This window comes from Antennarius striatus, chromosome 3, assembly GCF_040054535.1.
Source record: "Antennarius striatus isolate MH-2024 chromosome 3, ASM4005453v1, whole genome shotgun sequence".
Lineage (NCBI taxonomy): Eukaryota > Metazoa > Chordata > Actinopteri > Lophiiformes > Antennariidae > Antennarius > Antennarius striatus.
Genome location: NC_090778.1, coordinates 24,135,631 through 24,157,122, shown reverse-complemented (window position 1 = coordinate 24,157,122; position 21,492 = coordinate 24,135,631). Strand labels below are relative to the sequence as shown.

General features: G+C 44.0%; 1 protein-coding gene across 9 annotated transcripts in view; it reads left to right on the top strand.

Moving 5' to 3' along the window:
* The window catches only part of LOC137592727 (myocyte-specific enhancer factor 2C), a 69,362-nt gene that overhangs the window by 9,062 nt on the left and 38,808 nt on the right, over window positions 1–21,492 (top strand). For 8 of the 9 annotated variants that reach the window (XM_068311080.1, XM_068311088.1, XM_068311086.1 and 5 more), the window contains one exon: window positions 268–381. The gene's annotated coding sequence lies outside the window, so the exon portion shown is untranslated. Of the gene's footprint in view, window positions 1–267; window positions 382–2,366; window positions 2,573–21,492 lie in introns of those variants that run through there. The other variant, XM_068311081.1, reaches the window with a different exon arrangement.

The window sequence follows — 21,492 nt, the reverse complement described above, 5'->3', positions numbered from 1 at the left end:
CACTTATGAATATTCATAAACCACTGTTTTCCTCGTTTAATGATTTCAATCCATTCAAATGTATTCAACCCCTTCCCCCATTTATTTCTTTCTATTTTGTGTGGCCATTAAACACACATGTGCACACGCGCGTGCACACACATTCCCATAGATGTTAACACAGATCCTGCACACTGTGTGCAAGGTGCACGCAAACAATTACCATTTCACCACATGTTCACTCTCTCCTCTCCCGCTCACGCTTGCCTATGTTGCCTCTCCTCCCAGGTGCCAACCAAAGACAACCTCAAGCACTGCAAACGCAGAAAGGACAGGCAATCACTGACAGGCAACGGAACTGGGGGACACGAAAAGGCTGCAAAAGAAGGAACACTGAATGTGGTATGTACGATCATGCATGCGCCCAGATGTCAGCGTCGTAGGCTATTTAATTCAGTCTGAAAAGAAGGAATTTATGTCTGATAAATGTGTCAAAAAATGTTGTATACAATGCTTTTGTTGGTCATGAAGTCACTGTGTCTAAAAGACTAGACCTTATTGATTATTAGGGCGATCTGAGTGTCAGAGGAAATGCTATTAAAGATTAAAGAGTCAGGTGATGTTGAAGGTGGTATCTCGAGTCATCAGACACCAGCAGCTTCAGTTACAGGCCGTAATGTCGGCCTGTCAAGAAGATTAGGCAGCTTGATTTATTTATTAACTGATTTCATGTTCATCCATTTCCTATACCCTCACCGACGGGTCGGCTGTCTGCCTGCGTGGCTCGTGCTTCATAGGTGAACTTCAAACGAGCGGAAGGATTAGGGTGCTGCTTGATGTCCACTTCGTCTTCACGTAGTTACCAGTGACAGGAGTGCACTGGAAAGCTAATCCTAAAGGGGAACGCTTCACTGTTTCTCTGCAATAAGTTGTGAGAAGTTTAAAAAGAGATAAAACATTTTCAGGAAATGGGTGGAAATCATTAAAGAATTAACTTTATGTGAATATGTCCTCCAAAAAAATATGCACCGATATTTTCTTATTGTGATGAGAAATTAATAAAATAAAACTCCAGAGTGAAACCTGATGGAGTCTCAGGGTATGACAGGCTTCATTCGGTGCAATCATTAAAAGTCTTTAAATTGATACAGCACCCATATAATGTGAACATAATAATACCAAGGCATTACAAGGCCTATCTGGAGCACATCTCTGCACAGAAAGCCATCCCGCTGCCTGCCTGCCTCTTATCTGAAGTGGCAAACTTGCTGTTCTAATTGTTATCTTCACACTAATAGAGTGGATGTTTTGAAACCATTTGGTTGGATGGATAAAGGCTTGGTAATTCCCCCATGCTTACTGTCTGTGTCAGGGCTTATCTGCAGCAGATAGCTGGTCCTGGAGGATGATTGACGTCGTGCAGGAGGTGGAAAGTTTGTAGTGACTCAGAAAGGAGGCGGCATCCATGTTGCACAGACATGGAGGAATATCCGAGGAATTTATTATGGAGTTGCAGCTTATTGAACAAGATATATGTGTATTTTTTATGAGTGCGATCCGTCAGTGTCGTGTAACTCAGATTGCTTTTTTGTGCAAATATTCAGGGAGTGAAGAAGTTTGTCTTCTTTAGTAGTGTCTTTGCATAAAAGAAGGACATTTGCTGTGGATTCTGCAGGTTGCATGAGTCGAAGTGAAGTTTTAGAAGACTTCTCATTTGATGTGATTTTTATGAACGCCCAGACAAACACAGCAACTTTTAACGGTTTGCATTTAGCCGTCTAAAGTTGGCATCAGACGCTTGACGTGCTCTCCGTTGGTTCATTACTTGAAGCACACGTTCCCCATCATGTTCCACTAGTGGTCCTCTTTGAGCGCTTAATTGCGCGTCCACGCTATCGGAGCTGGAGCGATAATAAATTAAGAGCCGTGCCTCTGTCATTAAAGTAGAGTTTGGAAATGTGTGCCCGCCCCCTCAAGGAGTGAAAAAAAAAAGAAAAGAAAAGAAAACAGAGAGGAAAAATCGATTATTTCTTCTCGCACTGGGAGAGGAAGAGGGTTTGGGGGAAAGACTCGCTCAGGATTGTGGGAAGGAAGAGAAACAGCCTCTTAAACATCACCTCCGAGCTGCAGACGTCCAGCAGCTCCTGACTACCAGCACCGCCTCCGCTTGCGCCGCACCGCCGGGTTCCTCTCCGCTCACCGGCACCGCGCAGAAAGACCGGGCGAAGTGTCCGCGCCGCCTCCTCCTGAGCAGACACTGTCCGATCAGAGAGGGAGAGAGAGAGAGATAAAGAGGAAGAGAGAGAGAGAGAGAGAGAGGGAAGGAGAGAGAGAGAGAGTACTTTTCTCTGACATTATAGAGACTCCAGCCGCGTACTGCTGGTTACTTTTTTTTTTCCTCCCGGCGACGTCCTCTGCTAAGTTGCGCTCCTGGATTTTAAGTGCGTCTCAGCGAAGTCTTGCCAACATCAAGCAGCGGCTCCAACCCTCCTGTCAGTCGGCCGGACCGAAGAACCGGCGGACCGCTTGTATCTGTATTTCACTTCCACCTCCCCCCCTTCTCCCCCCGGACAAAGATTTCACGCGAAATAAAGTAAGTACCGAGCTCACACCACCTGACACTCATCCACTCATTTTTCCATGTCTTTTCTTATTTTTTTTTATTCTGAATCAAACTTGAGTTGTGACGCGCGTCGCCTCCATCGATAAAGTGCGGCAGCCGCGTCTATTGATTTGTTGTGGCCCCAACGGACTTAAAGACAATTTGTCACACAATTACAACCTGACATCAGACATCGGGAGAGTCCAGTTCTGTCTGGTATTTTAGGGACAATCGTGTCGTCCCTGTTTTGGCTGTTCTCGTGTCCACATGCAGGCGCAAAGCCCCCCCACCACCACCCCCCTAAAGCTACATCCACTGAACATTGCTGCTCACCTCAGCACTGAATTATTCCCAACTATCCGCGCTGTGGGCTGACTTCGCAAAAGTTACAATACTCGTTTTTAAAATTTAGTATTTAACTTACCAGACTTGCACAATAGATCCTATTTATGTATGAGGTAGAAAACTTAAAAACTCAGTGAAGGAATCAGGGAGGAGGAGAAATATGTGAAGTCTACACATTCTTATATTAAAGATAATTTACTTCATTAAAATAACAATAGAAATTAGCAGGCCTAACTTAATATAAGTTTTCTATAAGTTGTTTAAACATACCAAACTGTGGTGCAGGATTATTGTCACTATAATTATTATTATCATCTACAAATATATAAAATAAGATACACAGTACATAGTAAGATTTTTCCATAATCAAAAAGAAAATACATTTGTCAGACTTAATGGACAGTTAATTCCCACGCAGCATGAAACTCTGATAAAGGTGGAAGTTAGTGATTTAAAAGCTTGACTTCTAATTTTATTCTCTGACTTTGTGACGCTTTTTGTCATCAAGACTCGCATATCTATGATGATTGAGTTTAGTTTAGGCTCCTGACTCAATTGAACTTGTTGCAGCGATTGGAATAATAATGACATCATAATTAACCCCTGGCAATTTTCACAGGTCACAGCTCAAATGAAAAAAAAAAAAGGTTTTGTAGAATGTGGAGGCCCACTGATGAAATGTGTCGTTGAAGTTGAGGATGCTTTTTTCTCTCTCCAGCACTCTATTTTAATCTGTGTGGAATCGACTGATTTGTGTGCGTTTAAATCTAAAGGTCAATTTGTGTACCAATATTTCTGTGAATGTGCTCTGAAGAGAACTTAAATCTCCGAAACTACGTTTTTAAAAGTTTCGAAAATGCAATTGATGATGAGACAGCTCCTGCTTGACAAAATTATTAAAAGAAATATAAATTATCCACAGCTTCTCGTCAGATTTATAAGAACTATTACACTTGAAATGCAGATGATTAGATAGCATACTGGAGAAACTTTTTCAAGTGATAAAGTGCATCTAATGCAAATTTGAGTGTGGGAAAAGTGAACTGCTTGTACTGTTATTTACTGCTTGATTGATTTTCAGTTAAATTTGAAAAACAAATGAGGCAACCTTAATAAATAATAAGCAACGTGAAAGATTCGTGATTAAATTTTAAGAGCATGCATGTTCTGAGGATATATTCTCTTTTATTTGCTTTGCTGCTGATAATTGTATAAAAGTGTTTTACACCTTATCAATAATTTTGACCCCCCTCATTGTCAACGAAGTCGTTCTGTGTGGCCTGTCTGGCCTGTTGCTCTCTTGGGATTTAGTGTTAGGTTAATCCGCTCAGAGGAAGGTGAGCGCTCGCATGTGGACCCACGATTATACACAGAGGACTCTCTCAGCCAAGATCTGTAATCTCAGAGACCCTACACACACACACACACACACACACACACACACACACACACACACACACACACACACACACACACACACACACACACACACACACACACACACACACACACACACGTGCACAATTACATTCAAATAAACACAAATGCAAACAGCACAGGCAGACTTCCTATGTTTTTCTCTCGCACACTGACACCCACACTGTTTGCTTTTGTTTCTCTTATTCTCTTTAGACCTCCCTCTCTCTGTATCTTTATCTCTCTCTCTCTCTCTTGCTCTCTCTCCCTTTCTGCCTCTCTGTCTCTCTCTCTCTCTCTCTCTCCAAATCGTTTTGGGATTTTGGGCACTGATTCACAAAACCAACAGTGACAACACTCTTACCCTTCAACAGAGAGAGGGATTAGACGGTCACGTGTCCCTGTGATTGGCCGGGGCATTGAGCCGATTGTCAGGGCACTTTGCTGTACACCAGGGGCTCAGTAAAGCTTTAGTTAAACGAAGGGAAGGGACACATTGTGTGCCACGGTCAGGGTTTACCATGTGTTGTAAAAGTGCTCAGACAAAGTGAGGATAAGATGTACTAATGCTTATATCTTTAATTATAAAAGTCACATTTAATCCCTTTAAATGTGCAGATTCCATGCTGTCTTTCTTTAAAATCAGTAAGGCATACCACTGTGTCTGCCTGAGAGGACAGACACATAATACTGTACAGGAGTCTCATTTTCAAGATTTCCACCTTGTGGAAAACCAGATTTGTGAAAACATTTTTCTTAATGGAAAACATCAGAAGCATTTAAGCAAATAATTAACTGCTTCTTTTGCTTTTTCAGGTTTTTTTTTTTCCAGTAATGGTTTCAAATATTTTGGAAGAGGTTTTCAGGGTTTGCTCAGTAAAACACTCGTTTGCTGATTGCAGGTTAGTGACTTCTGCTGGTAGATATTGAAGTACTGTAATTGGACTTCATGCCCTGTGGCCCAAACAAGAAGGAAATATAAGAAAGAAATCATATTTACCTGATATATGTGGGGCGTATAATATCTGAAACTGTCAAGGGACATTAGTGCGTCTGCTGTGGAAAGCAGTGGATTGTGGGTTTTTTTGCACCTCCAAATAAATGTTACATCTTAAAAAATCCAAATGCAACAAAAATAAAGATCAGCTCCTTTTGCATTGAATCTGCACGAAACATATCATGTTAAAGCATTTTCTTAAGATAATTTTTCTTTTCCTCTTCATTAGCAGATGAAAACATTTCACTTTTGTAATAACTCAAGGGCTTGTCGCGTTCTTTACTGCATCAGGCAGGTGTTCCCTCTTTTGCCACGTAGAAAGAAAAGTCCCTTTTTAAAATTTCCTTCATTTTTTTTTTTACAGCACTAAAGCAAAGCGAAGGACTCAACCTCACCATGTGTTTATTTACTCCCTTTCATTGTTCTATAGCTGTTGCGCGTGTTGGAAAAACGCTTCCCCAAATGTTTCTTAGTCAAAGGATCTCTGTCTGTACATCACCGTAAGAGCTGTAATTACTAATAAAACTTAAAAAAAAAAAAAATAGTAATCCAAAGTAAATAACATAGTCCTTGAATGGTTTGTGTCTTGAATGCATATATTTGAATATGTCCTGGTTTTTGCATAATGATGCAAAGTCTTCTGTCTCTATCTAGTAATTAGCAGTGTCGTTCAGCAACTTTCTCTGTATGCTGTAAGTGGATGGGGGGGGTGTGTGTGTGTGTGTGGGGGGGGTTTGTTCACTGGGGTGTTAAAGATCACAGAGGAATATATCAGCCTTTGATGTTTAATTGTATTGTAAAACACACTTTAGAATATTTCTGCATAAAGTAGACTTCTGGCTGTGCTGTGCTTTGTGTTTGCTGTTTCTTTGTGTGTTTGTCAGTCAGTATCTGTGTGTCTGGGACGTGTGTGTGTGCACACGCACCATCGCGCGTGCATGCGCGTTCAACTTTGTGCCTCTGTCTCCGTCTGTTTGCGCGTCAGAGTGTTTGTGTTTTTGTGTTTTCTTTGTCTGAGTTTTTGTGAGGTTGTTGCTTGTGTATATTCAAATGTCTGTATTTCTTCTCCTCCTTTATTCTCGCACTGAAGAGGGTACGATTTGATGTCTTGGATGATGGAGCAGTATGGAAAACAGTGTCAGGGTGGGTGCTGAAAAGGCAAACTGAGAAAACAGATGCAGGAAAAAAGACAGAGAAAGACACACAGATAGACAGCTCAGATCGAATGGTGTTTGAGCCGAGACGACTCGAGAGAAAAACCGCGGAATATTTCTCCTCCGATTTGGTATTCTTCATTAAAGAGAGACGTTTTTTTGTGTGTGATGTCACCGATGTAGATGAACAGGATGTCCTGCCTTCTTCTTCTTCCTGTTTCCTGTTTCCTGCTCAGCCTGAGGGTCATTATGGCAGCAGCTGCCTGCTGGGTGGTCTGTGCTCGGCAGTGCTGACCACACAGTCATATCATCAGCTGCAGCCCACCTAAAGAGACACCCAAAAACACCTCAGCGTGCTTGAGGCCAACTCCCTGAAATATTTGGACAGGGAGAGAGTCCTGGGAGGCAGGAACGCTGGAGGAGTACAGGGAACAGAGGATTTGAAATGATAAGACAAGGAGAAACATTTAGAGTAGAACAGAGGCTTAAATACTTTGCCTAAACATCCAGCATTTATAAATGATTTTGTTAGCTTGTCCACCAGATGCTCACTTTAGTCATCTTCTGTGAAAAAATTTACACAGCATCCAGGCAATCGAGGCAACATACCGAGCAGTAAATCCAGAACAAACTTGTTAAGGTTTGCTGCTAGTGTGCATAAATATAGCAACAGAAGGCGGGCTCCGTCATAAAGCATAGAACCCCACTTGTGAACGGTGACAGGACAACTTCTAACCCCCCTCCACCCCACCCTACCCCGCCCCCATCATTTACTTTTAATGTGGAGCACATTTGGATTAGACTCAAAAAAACACAAAAAAAATCTCACCAAGAAAAAAAAAAAAAAAAAAAAGAGTGTGGAAATGAGGTGAGAGTGAACAAACAAAAAAAAAATCTCAAAATGTTTTCCAGCGGATGTAATTTATCTTTGTCACAACTGTAACATAGCCGAGTCATTCTGCAACACGGTCCGGTGAGACGCGCACAGAGGTAGCTCTGTGCCTTTTGGCCTCACAGAGCTCACATCCAGCTGAAAAACCTCGCTCACTCGGCTGCCGCAATCCGCACCGCCGTCGTCGCCGCCGCCGTCGCCGCCGCCGTCGCCGTCGCTCAGCTCTTCCTCGCTATCGTATTTTTAGCAGTTCTTGTGTTCGCGCTGAATTCAGAGGAATAGGAAATGGAATTTTACCCAGCAGGCTTTTTGAGTGATGTTGCTCTTGTAATGAAACTGTGTCACACTAAATTGCCAATAATAGGCGGTACGATTGATAAATCTATCTCTTTTTTTTTTTTTTTTTCTGCTTAAAGGAGGAATATTACGCTCTTAAATACGGCGCTTATTTTCACCGCAGAGATATCAGGGCAAAGTGTGTAACATCACGAGGTTCGCTGTTCAACTCCGAGGGGACCCAGGCTGTTGAAATTGCTGTTAACACCATCTAAGTCGAGAAACAGCTATAAACGAATCCACGCTCAGCGCTCTCTAAGGCAGAGCACGCAGCTCAGCCACGCGGTACCCTGCCAAAGTCCACACCAGCGTTCCTGGTGTTCCACTGTCATCTGTGCCATTCCCACACCAAAGGCCAGTCTGCAAAGAATGTGCAGCACCGAGTGACGTCTGGAGCGCTGACATGACTCTGCTGACCCAGAAGAAAAGTCACGGAGAGAGTCGGACCAAGAAATGTAGAGAAAGACAAGGTGGTGAGGGGAAGGGAAAAAATGAAGTTTATCTGAAATCAAACAATAACACACAACACCATACAGCGATATGGAGTCCCCTCAGGGTGGAGAAGGGTGAAGCAATCCAACCCCCACCCCCCCCACTCACACACACACACACCCACACACACACTTTTCTCTCACTCCGTCAATTTTTCTTCTACTCTTCTTCTGGTCCGGGCTCCCTCTGCCCCGTGATGTATGGCTTTTTTCCTACAGTGGCTCTTCCAAAAGTTCAGCTCGTGATGTCATTAATTTTATTCATTCTTTATGGATGCTCTGTCTGGAAAAAAAAAAAAAGAGAGAGAGAGAGAAAGAGAGAGAAAGAAACCAGAGGGGAAAAAGAGATAGTGACGATGTGAGGAGAGATGGAGGAAGAGGAGGAGGGGGGTGATGGTGTTGCGGAAGGAAGATTTTCAGTGCAGTTGCATGTATAATGAATGAGGGGGCACTTTGTTTGAAACTCCAGCCCCGGCGCTTCACTTCAAGGTTTGCTGGGCAGAGTGGGGCCTTGTGATCTCACACCAGCCACTCTCTTTATCCTGCCAATAGACACTTTCACCTAGCACTGTGGTTCGACCCAGTGGAAAAACAAATAACCTTGTGTGTGTATAAGAGAGGGAGAGAGAGAGAGAGAGAGAGAGAGAGAGAGAGAGAGAGAGAGAGAGAGCCCACTGACAATGGAACAAGGGCTTTGGTGGAAACGGGTGAGGAGCTGGTGAGAGGAGATAGGTGAGTTTGTACACCAGCAGCAGTGCAATGACGCCCAGATGATACCGAGGAGAATACTGGCACCTTGCCCACACTTCCTAAATAGTGCTTTATACAAAAATAGCTCAGCCTTGATATTGACTTTTGTCTGCCCATGCACGTCCGCATGTGTGCACGGATGTGCACTTTTGAGCACGCTCAACAGAAGGACAGAAATGGCTTGATTGTCTGCTGGGGAGTTTTTCCCCACTTGCTTAGCTTGTGTGTGGCGTAGTTGGATTTTTTTTTTTTTCTACTCCTGTCGTGTGTGTGTGTGTGGATCTGAGTGAAGTTTAGTGAGCCAGCACCTTTCATTATTTGGGCTAAAAATGGCCCTCCGTCTTATTTTTGGCCCCTTGCTGGACTTGGGGTTTTATAAATAGCCGAGGAAGTGTGTGCATGTGTGTGTGTGTGTGTGTGTGTGTGTCTGTGGAAGGGGAAGGGGGTGGTACCTGTCGTGGCTGAAGCATCCCTCTGGTAGAGTCCCACCTTCTCCACGTCATATCCATCCACCACCCGGACCCCTCTCTCTGGGGACGCGGCATCGACCCTCAGGGGGGCTGAGCAAAGAGGATGGGATTTGAGAAAATCAGTCATTGGAGTAAAACACCAACAGACTCGCAGTCAAATCGGTCGACGCTGTCGGAGATTGTGAAGTAGGGATCAGTTTGTGTCTTTTTTTTTTTTTTTTTTACAGAGAATAAGAGTTAGTGTCAAGATGCCAACGCGATATGATCTCTTCAGAGTCAAAGCTGTGTTTTTTGTTTTTCATACACTTGCTCCAGGGGTGTAAGGTCGTAGGGTGGCTTTCTCTCCCCTCTGCCGCCTTTATGCCAAGGTGTCTTGTTAATTTCATCTTCTGCATCTCAGGCAAATGCAACGTGAGCAGCGTAGAGAGTGTTAACTTTCTGTGTTTGCTCACATTCTGCTCTCACTTTCTTACAGGATGTTATGGCTCCACGTTTTTTGGGGTAATGAGAGTCATAGAAGCACGGAGCCTTCGGTTATAAAAAAAAAAAAAAAGTACAGGTGTGAACAAACTTGCATTTTTCATAAAGATGTCAGACCTGACAGTCCTATACAGCCTGTTTATTCTTAAACATCTACAACCATTCATCTGTGTTTTTTCAGTTGAACTTATCTGGGGTCAGCTGATGTTTAGTGTCTCGGTTTTACTTCTTGGATTCATCCATTCTGGGTCCCTCTTTTTGTTTGTTAGACCACCATCGGGCATAAATAGTTGAATTTTCATGGTACAGAGTGGAAAACAGAGTATGTTCTGCTTTATAATTCCATTTAACACCAACGTCATTCCTCTCGTATCCTCACTCGAGATATTATTCGCCCTCTAAATGAGTGACGCTCCACATCTTTGCCCCTCATAATAGGGCCCCTGTAATCATATTGGGAGTGAGACAGAAGGAAGAAAATAGAAAGAGGGAGAAATATTTGAAAAAGCTTTTCTGCCCTTGGTGGACTGTCTCTTTACACAGTCGAAGAGAAATCATTCTTTTCTCTTCTTTTTTTTTTTTTTTCCTCATGTGCTCTTTTCTCTCCTTCTCCGTGAAGGGAATGGTGCTGCCTGTTATTAATGTGCTTTTGACAGCTTAATTTGATAAGCGGGCTACTTGTTAAAGAAGCCTTGGATTGTTCTCATAGAAAGAACACGCTTTTTTTTTTTTTTTTTTTTCCCTCTCATGTTCTTCAAAATGCTGCCGCACAGTCTGTCGATGACCCAGTTCTGAGAGGTGGTCGAAAAACAAGGAAGAGCAGAGCAAATTCCGCAGGGAGAAAAAAGAAGGGAGAGGAGGCAAGAAGGGTAGCTGGAGAGGGAAAGAGAAAGAGATATATTGAGGAGGGATACTATAAGCAAGAAAGGCGCTTGTGGGAAGTTGACTCAAATCCTTTTTCTTTCTTGTCTCCCTCCCGCCTCCTCCTTGCTCTTCCTCCTCCTTGCACTGAGCTGCCTACCTTGTTGGGCTCCGCTTCCCTGTATAGCCTAATCGGAAGAGAAACGCTGGGAACGATAATGGGGATTAGCTTCCACTGCTTCACCAGCTCCCTTTTGGTTAAATACACGTGTAATGAGTTGTTTATTTGGGATAATGCACAGTAGACGCAGCAGAAGCCCAGAGCTGCCCTCACCTCCCGCCTCCACCACTTCCATAGACCCACAACAGACATATCTGCATCAAGTAAATACATAGCGCAGGATAGCAATGCAGCGATGGAGATGTGGTGTGAATGCCGACGAGCACAGGTATGTGCGAATGCATACATTCACACACTAAACCTCCTGCAAACACACACCCACACACACACACACACACACACACACACACACACACACACACAACCGTATAAAATTCCCACGCACAGCTGTGATGCAGGTCACTTGTTGTGGAGGGCTCCACAGAAGGATGGGGAGTTTTGGAGTGTGTTTGTGTCTGGAGGGATGGGGGGATGGTGGGGTGGGGTGGGGGGGCAAATGTTCTCAGGCCTGCCTTGGGTCATAAGGCTAGGGGATTTTTCTCAGGGTGAAGAGAAGGGGAAGAAATTGAACGATTTGAGAAAAAAAAAATGAAGGGAAGGAACCAAGGAGGATAAGGCATGAGCCGTGCCCACTGGTGTGTGTGTGTGTATGTTTGTGTGTGTGTGTGTGTGTGTGTGTGTGTGTGTGTGTGTGTGTGTGTGTGTGTGTGTGTGTGTGTGTGTGTGTGTGTGTGTGTGATTCCCTTCCGTGCGTGTGTGTGTGTGCATGTAGTGGAAAAAGCTGTTGCCTTGTGGAAGGGACGTGCTCTGCTATCATGAGTCGAGGTTGGGGGTGGAGGGTAGGAGGGGGCAGGCGAGGTTATGTGAACGGTGCAGCTGTGAGCGCAGCGGAGGGATTTGAGTTGAGGGGGAGGTGGTGGTGGTGGGGGGGGGCTTCCAGGGAACCAGGTCTTTCACTGAACCACCAGCTCGCAACAGAGAGGAGACGACGCAAACCGAACCAAGCGGCGAGCCTTGTGAACTGGGCCGCCCCTCCTGTACGCCACCCCTCGATTGCCCCCCCCACACACACACACACCCTCCCACCCCTCAATCATTCCTCCGCTTCTCCACTCTAGCTCTTTTTACTTCCCAAATAGGCAAAATAAATAAATAATTGTTGATGTTCGATGGCAAGGATAAGAAGAGGAAGGAGAGAGAGAGGAAGAGGAGAGGAAAAAAGGAGCAGTCATGATTTATAAATAGTGTAGGGAGTGCTTTTTGGATGGCCATTTGTGGTACTACTGTCCATTTTCATCTCTGACTTCAGATTACAGCCACCAATAAATTCCATTACTAATTATTGCGATCAATAATGATAATTCGACTCATAAAAATAGTTTTCAAAATCACCATATTAGGAATAACTTTTGTTGTCTTCTTGTTTTGAGGGATTTCCCCATGACTTGAGGTACAATTCCAAATTTAAAAAAAAAAAAAATTGCTTAAATTTGGTTAAAACTTCCTCCCTGCCTCTCTTATTTTTTTGCACACTGAAAGATTCAGAGCCCACATAGTGAACAATGGTGAGGAAGAGGAGGACCGAAAGCACGCTTGTCAGCCGGCGTGATCAGTCGCTGCGGAAAGACAAGGCAGAGGTGGCTGAGAGACGACAGAACACAGAATGGCTTCGGTGTGCACTGCTAATACATTCAGCCTGCCACCGTATCCAACAACAAGGCAAAATATCACACAACTCACTTCACAAGATGTTCCTACAACAACAACTTCAACAATAACAGACATATAAGTGCACACACACACACACACACACACACACACACACACACACACACACACACACGTACACACACGCAGCGCACAGGCGTGTTCACATGCATAAACAACCACACGCAGCGTGTTTAAAAACCAACCATAAGAAACAAGAATGTTGAAAGCAAACAAACAAGTCAAAATGTAAGCAACTTGTCTGAGACTTGGTGACACACACACAAAAAAATAAAAAGTGAAAAATGGAGAAAAAAAAAACATGTTTTGTTTTAGGAGAAAGGGAACTAAATTGCTGTGGTGCAACAAACATTTTTATTTTTTTTTTTAACAAAAAAAAAAATAAAAAAGAAAAGAATTTCCTGGTAGATTTTTAAGCTGAACTGTGAACTATGTGAAGCACGAAAGTGAGCAGCGAAGTTAAAAATAGAACATGATCCAATAGCGGTTACGTTTTGGCAAGATGGGGTCATCTCCATGTGATACGGTGGAGGCCTTCGCTGCAGCCACATATTGTGCGGAGAGGCACTCTTGCCAAAGCTTGTAGCTTCGCAGCAGTAATTTAATATTTGTTTGTCTCTATTATTTTATCCTCTCCCTCACTCCTTTCCCTCTCTTTTCTCTCCTGCTCATGGGGGTTAAGTAACAGCGAGCTTTATCAGATTACTGGGTCTGAGGTCTCTTTCAAACGTCTCTTTGCCATCGTGATTTCGTGCAGCTGTGCAGACTCTTTAATCATACGCTATCTTTTTTTCACTCGCCCTCCTCTCCTCTCCACCCTTCTTTCTCCACGTCCCTCCTCCCCTTAACATATGTTAATTGGCTGCTTTCTGTGACAAATTACGAGCGCTCGCTTTGATGAGGTCGGCTTGTGATGGTGCTGGGAGTGGAGTACAGTGGAACTGCCAGACCCTTCGCCGGCCCCCCCCCCCCCCCTTTAACCACTCCAAAAAGAAGCGCTGCACCCAGCCGGTGACTAATGAGAGACTTGGACTGGGTCTGGCCCGACTCTGGCCTTGGTGGGGGCCACTCCCCTAAACAGAGGCTGATCTGTAGGTACCAAACGCCGCAACACACCCTTCCACAATCATACAACCTTTATCCTCACCGCTAGCTCTCCTTGGGGGGAACTGTGAAGAGAGTATTCCTAAAAACCTGTGTATATATTATTTTTTCACTATAAACATTAGAAAAAGTTTTGCAGGTTGATTTTCTTTTCTTTTTTTTGATTGAATTTAATTTCTTTGTGTTTCAATTTACCAGAAGTCACCTAAAGTATAGATGCTACGTGTGCTTTAAGGCCTGGGTGTGTGTGTGTGTGTGTGTGTGTGTGTACGCGTGCATGTGTCTTGTGGTGAAAAGAAAAGTGCCTGGAAAAGTTACACCAGCCCCGTTTAAACAAACAGTACCAGTGGAACGATCTCTGTTAAATGATGCGCGGCGTCAACAGGGAAACAACGCTCGCTGATAATCAGCACAATCAGCTTGTGGTAACGAAAAAAGAAAAGTAGAGCAAACCTGACATCATCATCCCAGCAGAGTGTTTTTGGTTGGGGTTTTTTTAAAACCTTTTAGATGCTGGGTGGGGTATTGGGGTGTCAAATTATGACTCTTGTCTTCCTCCAATCTGTTCTCTACCTCTATCTCAGTCTCTCCGTCACACACACACTCTCTCTCTCTCCCCCCTCCATGATCTAGGTTACTCAGTTTCCTAGCAGAGCGCAGGGACTGGAGGGAGAGAAAAAAAAACCCAGAAGGTCGAATCTATGAAGGACATCCTTGTTGAAGTGTGCAACCTTCTACTTCTCTGCAAATTATCCACACGTTGTGCATCGACTCACTTAAAGCAGTGCTGGGTGCTCTTACTGTAGCTCGGCGAGGCTGCAACCGTGACAAGTAATACCGTTTGCAAGCGTCACAATGACAGGGAGAAGCCTGCGTTAAGCCTTTACCTGTTTACCTGTGGAAGTTTGTGAAGTTTTTCTTGCTTTAAGTTTGATCTAAGCTAAATCTGACTGATGCTCTTTATGTTATAATCAATCAATCAATCAATCAGCTTTTATTTATATAGCTCTTAATCATATCTGAAGATATTTCAAAGCGCTTTACAGATAGAAAACCAACAATGCCCTCCAGAGCAAGCATAAGCGACGGTGGTGGGGAAAAACTCCCTCATTGAGGAGGAAACTCCGAGCTGGACCCAGGCTCTGGAGGGGGGTCATCCGCCTTGACCTGTTGGTTGGGAAATAGAAATACATTGGGGAAAGAGATAGGTCAAGTAAAAGAGATGAAGAGAGAGAGAGAGTGGCAGATAATAGTTGATGCCTTCAGTGAAAGTCATTTGTTTCTTCTTGTTAAAGGTTACATCTTCAAAAATGACCTCTTTATAGTATCATTATTAGGATTAAAGGAAAGTAAGTTCTGCGACTCCCCCATGACAAATCTCCTGCCCCCCCCCCCCCCTACATCCTGATTTGACTTTCAGCAATCATTTTAATGGAAATAATTTTTTTCCCCCCCCCATCTGCAAGTATGCACAGCAGATAATGACCCTTAAAAAACCACGCTTGCACCACGAGTGCAATATGAGGAAGGTGGCGATACGACGCCGGTTAAGGGAAAAAAAAAAAGGGAAGTTCGCCGGCATCTTGTCGTTGCGTGAGAGTTAGCTGTGTTAGCATTAGCCCGGAGGCTTTAATTGAGGACAGGAGGGAGCATTTAATAATTGCTGTCAGAAGATCAAATTTAATTCTCCTCTCTCCGCAGCCACCACTGCTGTAGGGTAGAGTGAAACAAATTGTCATCGGAGATTTCTAAATGAACAAAGCTTTTAATTAGGGTGATTAGAATGCTGTGGCAAAGAGGGAAAAAAAAGTGAGTGGTGGTGGTGGTGGTGATGGGAGTGTGTGATGAAATCATCAGCAGATTGTCTTAAGTCGTGATTTTTGGTGCTGGGGAAGAGAACGGGAAGCCGTTGTCCACGGGACGACTGGGAAGCCAGCCATGATCGAGCAGAAGTAAGTGTGGCCCATGCAGAAACGAGCCCCTTGAAAAACCTCTGATGCAAACACACACACATACACATACACACACACACACACACACTGCCCCCACTCCACCCCCTCCCACTGGAGAACATTGCTAACATCCTGAGACATTGTCATACTCGGCAGGGAACATAATTGGGTGAATATGTCAGTGCTTTGTGTTCTTAGTGACATGACTCCCGGCGGTTCCTGTGGGGGCTGGGTACTCTCATCGAGGACTTTACACTGCAATTCGACTGCGCTTATTCATTGTTCATTATGGCGTCACGTATTTGTGTTGTTTTTGCTTATAATAGATGAGCAGATAAGCAGGGGTCAACTGCATATCTAGATATACGCTGTATGAACGTGTGATTGTTCCACGTGTGCTCAGTTTCTCTTCCCATCCTTTCGGTGTTGGTGGTCGCTTACACCTGGGTCCTACGTTGCACGGGTGGTGGTGGGGGGGCAAACATGTCAATGGAGACATCGAGGCAGCCATGGCTTTGTTAATGACTTTACAGCGGATGGAGAGAGACAGAAAAGAGGACGAAGAGGTGAAAAGTAACAGGAAGAAGCGAAAGAAACTTACAGGCCCGTTGATTAAGTGAAACCTCAGGAAGTTTTTTTGTTTAACGCTTCTATTTTTTATTTTTTTTACCATTGTTATGTACTTGGACTCTGTCACCTCTGTCAGATTGATTTGCTTTCTCCATAATCTTGTTCTATCTCAGTACTTGAACGCGTCCAGTACCTCTCCTCATGCTCATGGAAAGACTGAACGCGCTGAGCGGTGATTCATTCCGGCCTTTTTCCGGCGCTTCTCCAAATCGTGGCTCAGTGGTGCTTCTGCTTTTTTTCTGTCTCTTCTCCTTTTTTTTTTTTTTCTAATACCATTTTTTTCCAGCTTGGCACAACGGAGTGCTTGTGGCAAGTTTGTCATTTGCGGTCTTCTGAGTTTATTTGTTTGTCACTTATTGCTTGAAGTCATGACAGAGAGCTGCTGACAGTCCAGAGGGAACCACAGCGGCTCTTCTTCTTCCCAGTCCCTCGTCTGTCAGGCTTCGCCATTGCTTTCACGTGTGCCCTCTTGCTCGTCTGCCACCGGCCGGGCAGCTGTGGCTTTACGGACTTGGCCTCCATTCAAAATAGCGTGGTGGACACATTGTCAAATCTTTTTGTCCTTGGCAAATTCAGCGATGGGGCATGGAAAGAGGGCTCTCACCTGTCTCAGCACTCGCTCTGATGGATGTGAATCTGTCCCAAGGCCTCTGTTTGCTGCTGAGTGAGATATGCAGCTGCCCAAACAAAAGGGCCTCCATTTGTAAAAAGATAATATTACACTCAAGTTGATGTAATCTTATAATTAACAAAAATCAGTAACTAAAGATAAACACTTGGACTGTTATATTACTGCAGGTAGAAAAGCTCTTGTTTGAGATCTCAGTTTAATGTTAAAGTTTGTGTTTGAACAACCCCCCCCCCCCCAAAAAAAATGCAGTGCATTCAGTATCTAGAAGTTTGGACTAGTTTTACATTTGTCCTTTAGTTTTTGCATTTCTTATTTATTTTACAAGTAATTCTTTCTATTTGATCTTTGACTGGACGCTAATTTGATTCTGCTTCAAACATTTTAAGCCTATTTTCATGTCAATCTCTCCTGGGATGGAAAACCAGCACAGCTAAAGGTGCGGAAAGAACTGGCAGTGAAAGTGGAAAAAAATGTTTTTTTTTAATACTGATAATATGATAATAGCATATAAATCACAAGGAAGTCTTTTACATCACAATAACTTCAAATAGGGAATGTAACACAAGGCCCGAAGTTGTTGTTTGTTTGTTTTTTTGCATCCAGAAAATGTGTACCTCCTGTTTGTTTGACGATCAGAATTTGATTTGACAGATTGGTTTTGGGAAGGATGTGCTCTTTGCTCCTATAACTAATCTTTGCCTGCTGATGGTCACATTCTTCCACTATTATCTTTTCTCTGTGTGTGTGTGTGTGTGTGTTTCCTGTCTTCCAAGACCCCAGGCAGATCTGATGGATTGAGCGATTAGAGAGGAAGCAGTGATATCAGAGTCTTATATTATGAATGAAAATCAATTAAGTTTAAAATTGAGGTGTGAAGTTTCAACTTGGGAAATTGGTTGAACTTGGTGAAGTCGAAACTCAGAGCTCATTGTGCAGCGCTGGAGCTCCCACTTATAACAATACACTTTGTTCCACAATGTCAGTCACACTTATGAGCGCTTGACAGAGTGTATAAAACTTATACCAACCACAGACTATTGGCTCACTCTCCTCTTCATCAATAGACAGGTGTCCCGGTTCAAAGTCGTGCAGAGATTGAAAATAGAATACATGTGAAACTGTCTCTGTCTTACTAATGATCCAGCTAAATCATGAGCTAATAGAGAGAGACAGGTGAAGACATATCCTCCAACACACACACACACACACACACACACACACATACTGCAGACTCTCAAATTCAACTTTAGCTAGAGCGCTCCCTGGGATAATAAAAAATAAAAAAAATAAAAAAAGAGAGGAATGAACACATTATGAGATGATCCACCGCTATCGCTCTAATCCCCAGATGTACATGTTACTAATCTCTTTAGCTGCTAACATGTTAAATTAGCTCTAATATCTGCTGAGATTCAGAGCCATAGAGGCCCACCTACGTGTGGGCTACCTCCCAGGTTTAGGTCACTCTTCTCCCCCAGCGCTCGGGGGAAAGAAAAAGAGATATAGACACGATGGCGGGCATGGGGGCGGCGCGGGTTGAGGGAAGTAGCAGTGATAGCCATTCGTCACCCTGCCTATCTCAGTCTGACAGATGTGCAGTGCAGCACGGCACACAGAGGAGTCACTGCCTTTAATGACATTAGAGGCACAATGAGAGCTGATACACTTTTTTATTTTTTTTATTTTATTCCCATCCCGCCTAGCCATCGACTCACTCTTTCGCCTGATCCTTCCCCTCCTCTCATTTCTGTTGGTATGTCTCCATCCATCCTGGTAGGAGATAAAAAACAAAACAAAACACACACACACACACAAAGTGTGCCATCATGCAGGAATAAAAGCACAAATACACATAAACACGCACGCAAACACTCCCACATTTATTTCCAGCACGTGGAAGTATAATACAAATAAGGCAATTCTACGCATCTGAAAAAAAAACCAAAAACAAAACATCCACATGACAGAATTGCTCAAATAAAAATGGAACACTGTGAGTGTGTACTGACATTCAGATTGTATTTGGAAAACCATATTAAAGCGTTTTTGTGTTGTTTTTTTTTCATCCTCCTCTTCAAGGAAATGGGAGTTTATTTAAAAAGAGAGAGCGTTTATTTAATGTACCATACACCTCCTAAAAGGTTTACTTACTGCAGTGTAATATGTTATTTTAAATCCTCACAACCACATTTCCTAGGAGGATAGAGGATACTGGCATTATACTGTATATGTATACTTTTTTTTTTTTTTTTTTTCAGGACACATGCGTTTTCCAAATGCGTTGCAGATGTACCACGAGACAAGGCTGCGCTGGCGAGATGGGGTTCCTTGGAACAACATCGCCCAAATCCTGTCATGATAAATCACCCCCAACCCCCCAATTTGCTATAACATGTGTAGAATTAGGATTTTGTGAGTTCCGCACACGCCGCGTTCACAGCCGGGCCAAAATAACACCGAAGTAACTGATAAGGTAATTCAATGCAACTTTTGTTCTTGGAAGTGGCGCTGATGTGCATTTCCTCTTCGACCCTGATCACGACCAGAACTCTGCAGCTGCTTTTTTTAAAAGTGACAAATAAGTCCTGAGAATGAGTCATGGTAAAAGTTCCTCTTTGTGTCACCCCGTTGATTCACAAAAGTCATCTTCAGTTTCTGTCCTCAATAGCAAAAGCACATTAACAAGCACCCAACAGACCATCTATTAGAATGTGAAAAAGCACCGTGTGCTGTATATTAGTTTTTAGTGACTAAACACTTGGGAGAGAGGCGACCTAGAATCAAGCCTTGTGGTGCACTGAGTGTAGATGTTCCCATCGTCCTCTCAGCTCCACTTCTGAGACATGCTGAAAGAAAGAGAGAGAATGCTCATTAGATCAATGTGCTGAATCGCTGCTCCCTCTCCATCTCTCCCATCCTCCCCCAACCTTCACCCCCCCACCACCACCAACACCGTTCCCTTCTCTCCCTTTCCGTCCGTCTGCTTAACAGATGGGAGGGTCGTGGATGCAGCTCTTCCCCTCCCCCTGGAGAGGCCTGGTGCCTGTTCGAAAGATCCCTCTTAATGCTTCACTCTGTTTCCCTCTGTTCTCTCTGTTTCTTTGTTTTCCGTTCCCCTTTCTTCATCACCTTTTCAACTCAAAAAGCACGGGACAAGGGTTTTAAAACAAGCCGAGGAGCAACTGCTGTCTTTTTGGTCCGCTCGGCCTCATTGGTCTCCGTCTCCGGCCTCCTTCCAGGAGGTACCAGGATGGTGTGAACGCTGGCGTATCGTTTGTCAGACTCCACAAAGGAGATAAAGAAGTTCCGTACTGTGTTCTGCATTTTACGCAGCTCATTCCCTCTTTCCCTATGCCTTACTTTGGGATTAGCAAATTGGCTTAATGTGTACAAGCTTGTTAGTTCTTTCTTCTGTCTTGCTGCGCGTGTCTTCCTCTCCCCTCTCGTTCCTTGTTCACCTTATTTTCCCTCTCAAGGTCGGGTGTCAGTGTCGGTCCCCTGTGACAAAATTCCTGCTCAGGATTACTGTCCCGAGCCACTTGACCATGTTCACTAAAAAAACAAAAACAAAACCTGCATTTCTCTCTATTTCCCTCTTTTGACTTTGAAAAGTTTAATTGGCTTGAAAGGAGATGGGTGGAGAGGGAAGGGAGCCCGCTGGAAGATGATGGTGGGTGCTGTTCTTATTCGGGAGCTGCTTGGCAGTCATATGGGAAGAGGCTATGGGGAAGGGAACTTACATCCTCAAGTAGGAGGATGGGGAAGAAGGGATTGGCTGAGGCGGCGGGGTTGGGGGACACACTTGCAATGCAAGAGGCTAAGTGGCAACGGAGCCTCACCTTGGGGGAGTGTTGGCTGGGGTTGACGCTGGTAGCCAAAAGCAGGGATTATATGTTCAGGACATGGGCTTAGTCTTAGCGTTGACGTTATGTAAGGCCTAAGGTGTTGCCCCTGCAGTTGTTGACATTGAGCGCTTCACTTCTGCTCAGTGGGCTGTGGGAGGAACAAGGAGGAGGTGGGGGACAGGGATCACACGGGTAACGCCTCCTTGTTTGGAGCGACGCCCAGGCTGGGCTCAAATGCTGGGAGGGGATGATGTCGTCAGACTATGATTGAGCTGCACCGGCCTGATTGAAATCCTCATCTGTCTGTCTTGTGCCAAGCACCTTGGTGTTGCCTTGTAATCCCTGTGTGTGCTTTGTTTTCCTCCAGAGGGCAGCTCTTTGTTGTTCCGTCTATGGATGGGCGTGTTTGCACAGAGCAATGTTAGAATGCTTTCAGAGCTGCCACTGAGTAATTTTAGATGCTGTTGTTATTATGATAAAGCAGTCCGACTATTGTCCCAACTGCCAAAAGTGATTGGTTTTATTGTCTCAATTCTTCCATAGGAGGGAATATTATTTTTTTCTTATTTCCATGATATTGTTTCACTTTGTTTCGCTGTACTGTGAAAACTTTGATACGTTTTGATAACTTTGATAAGATTTGGATAA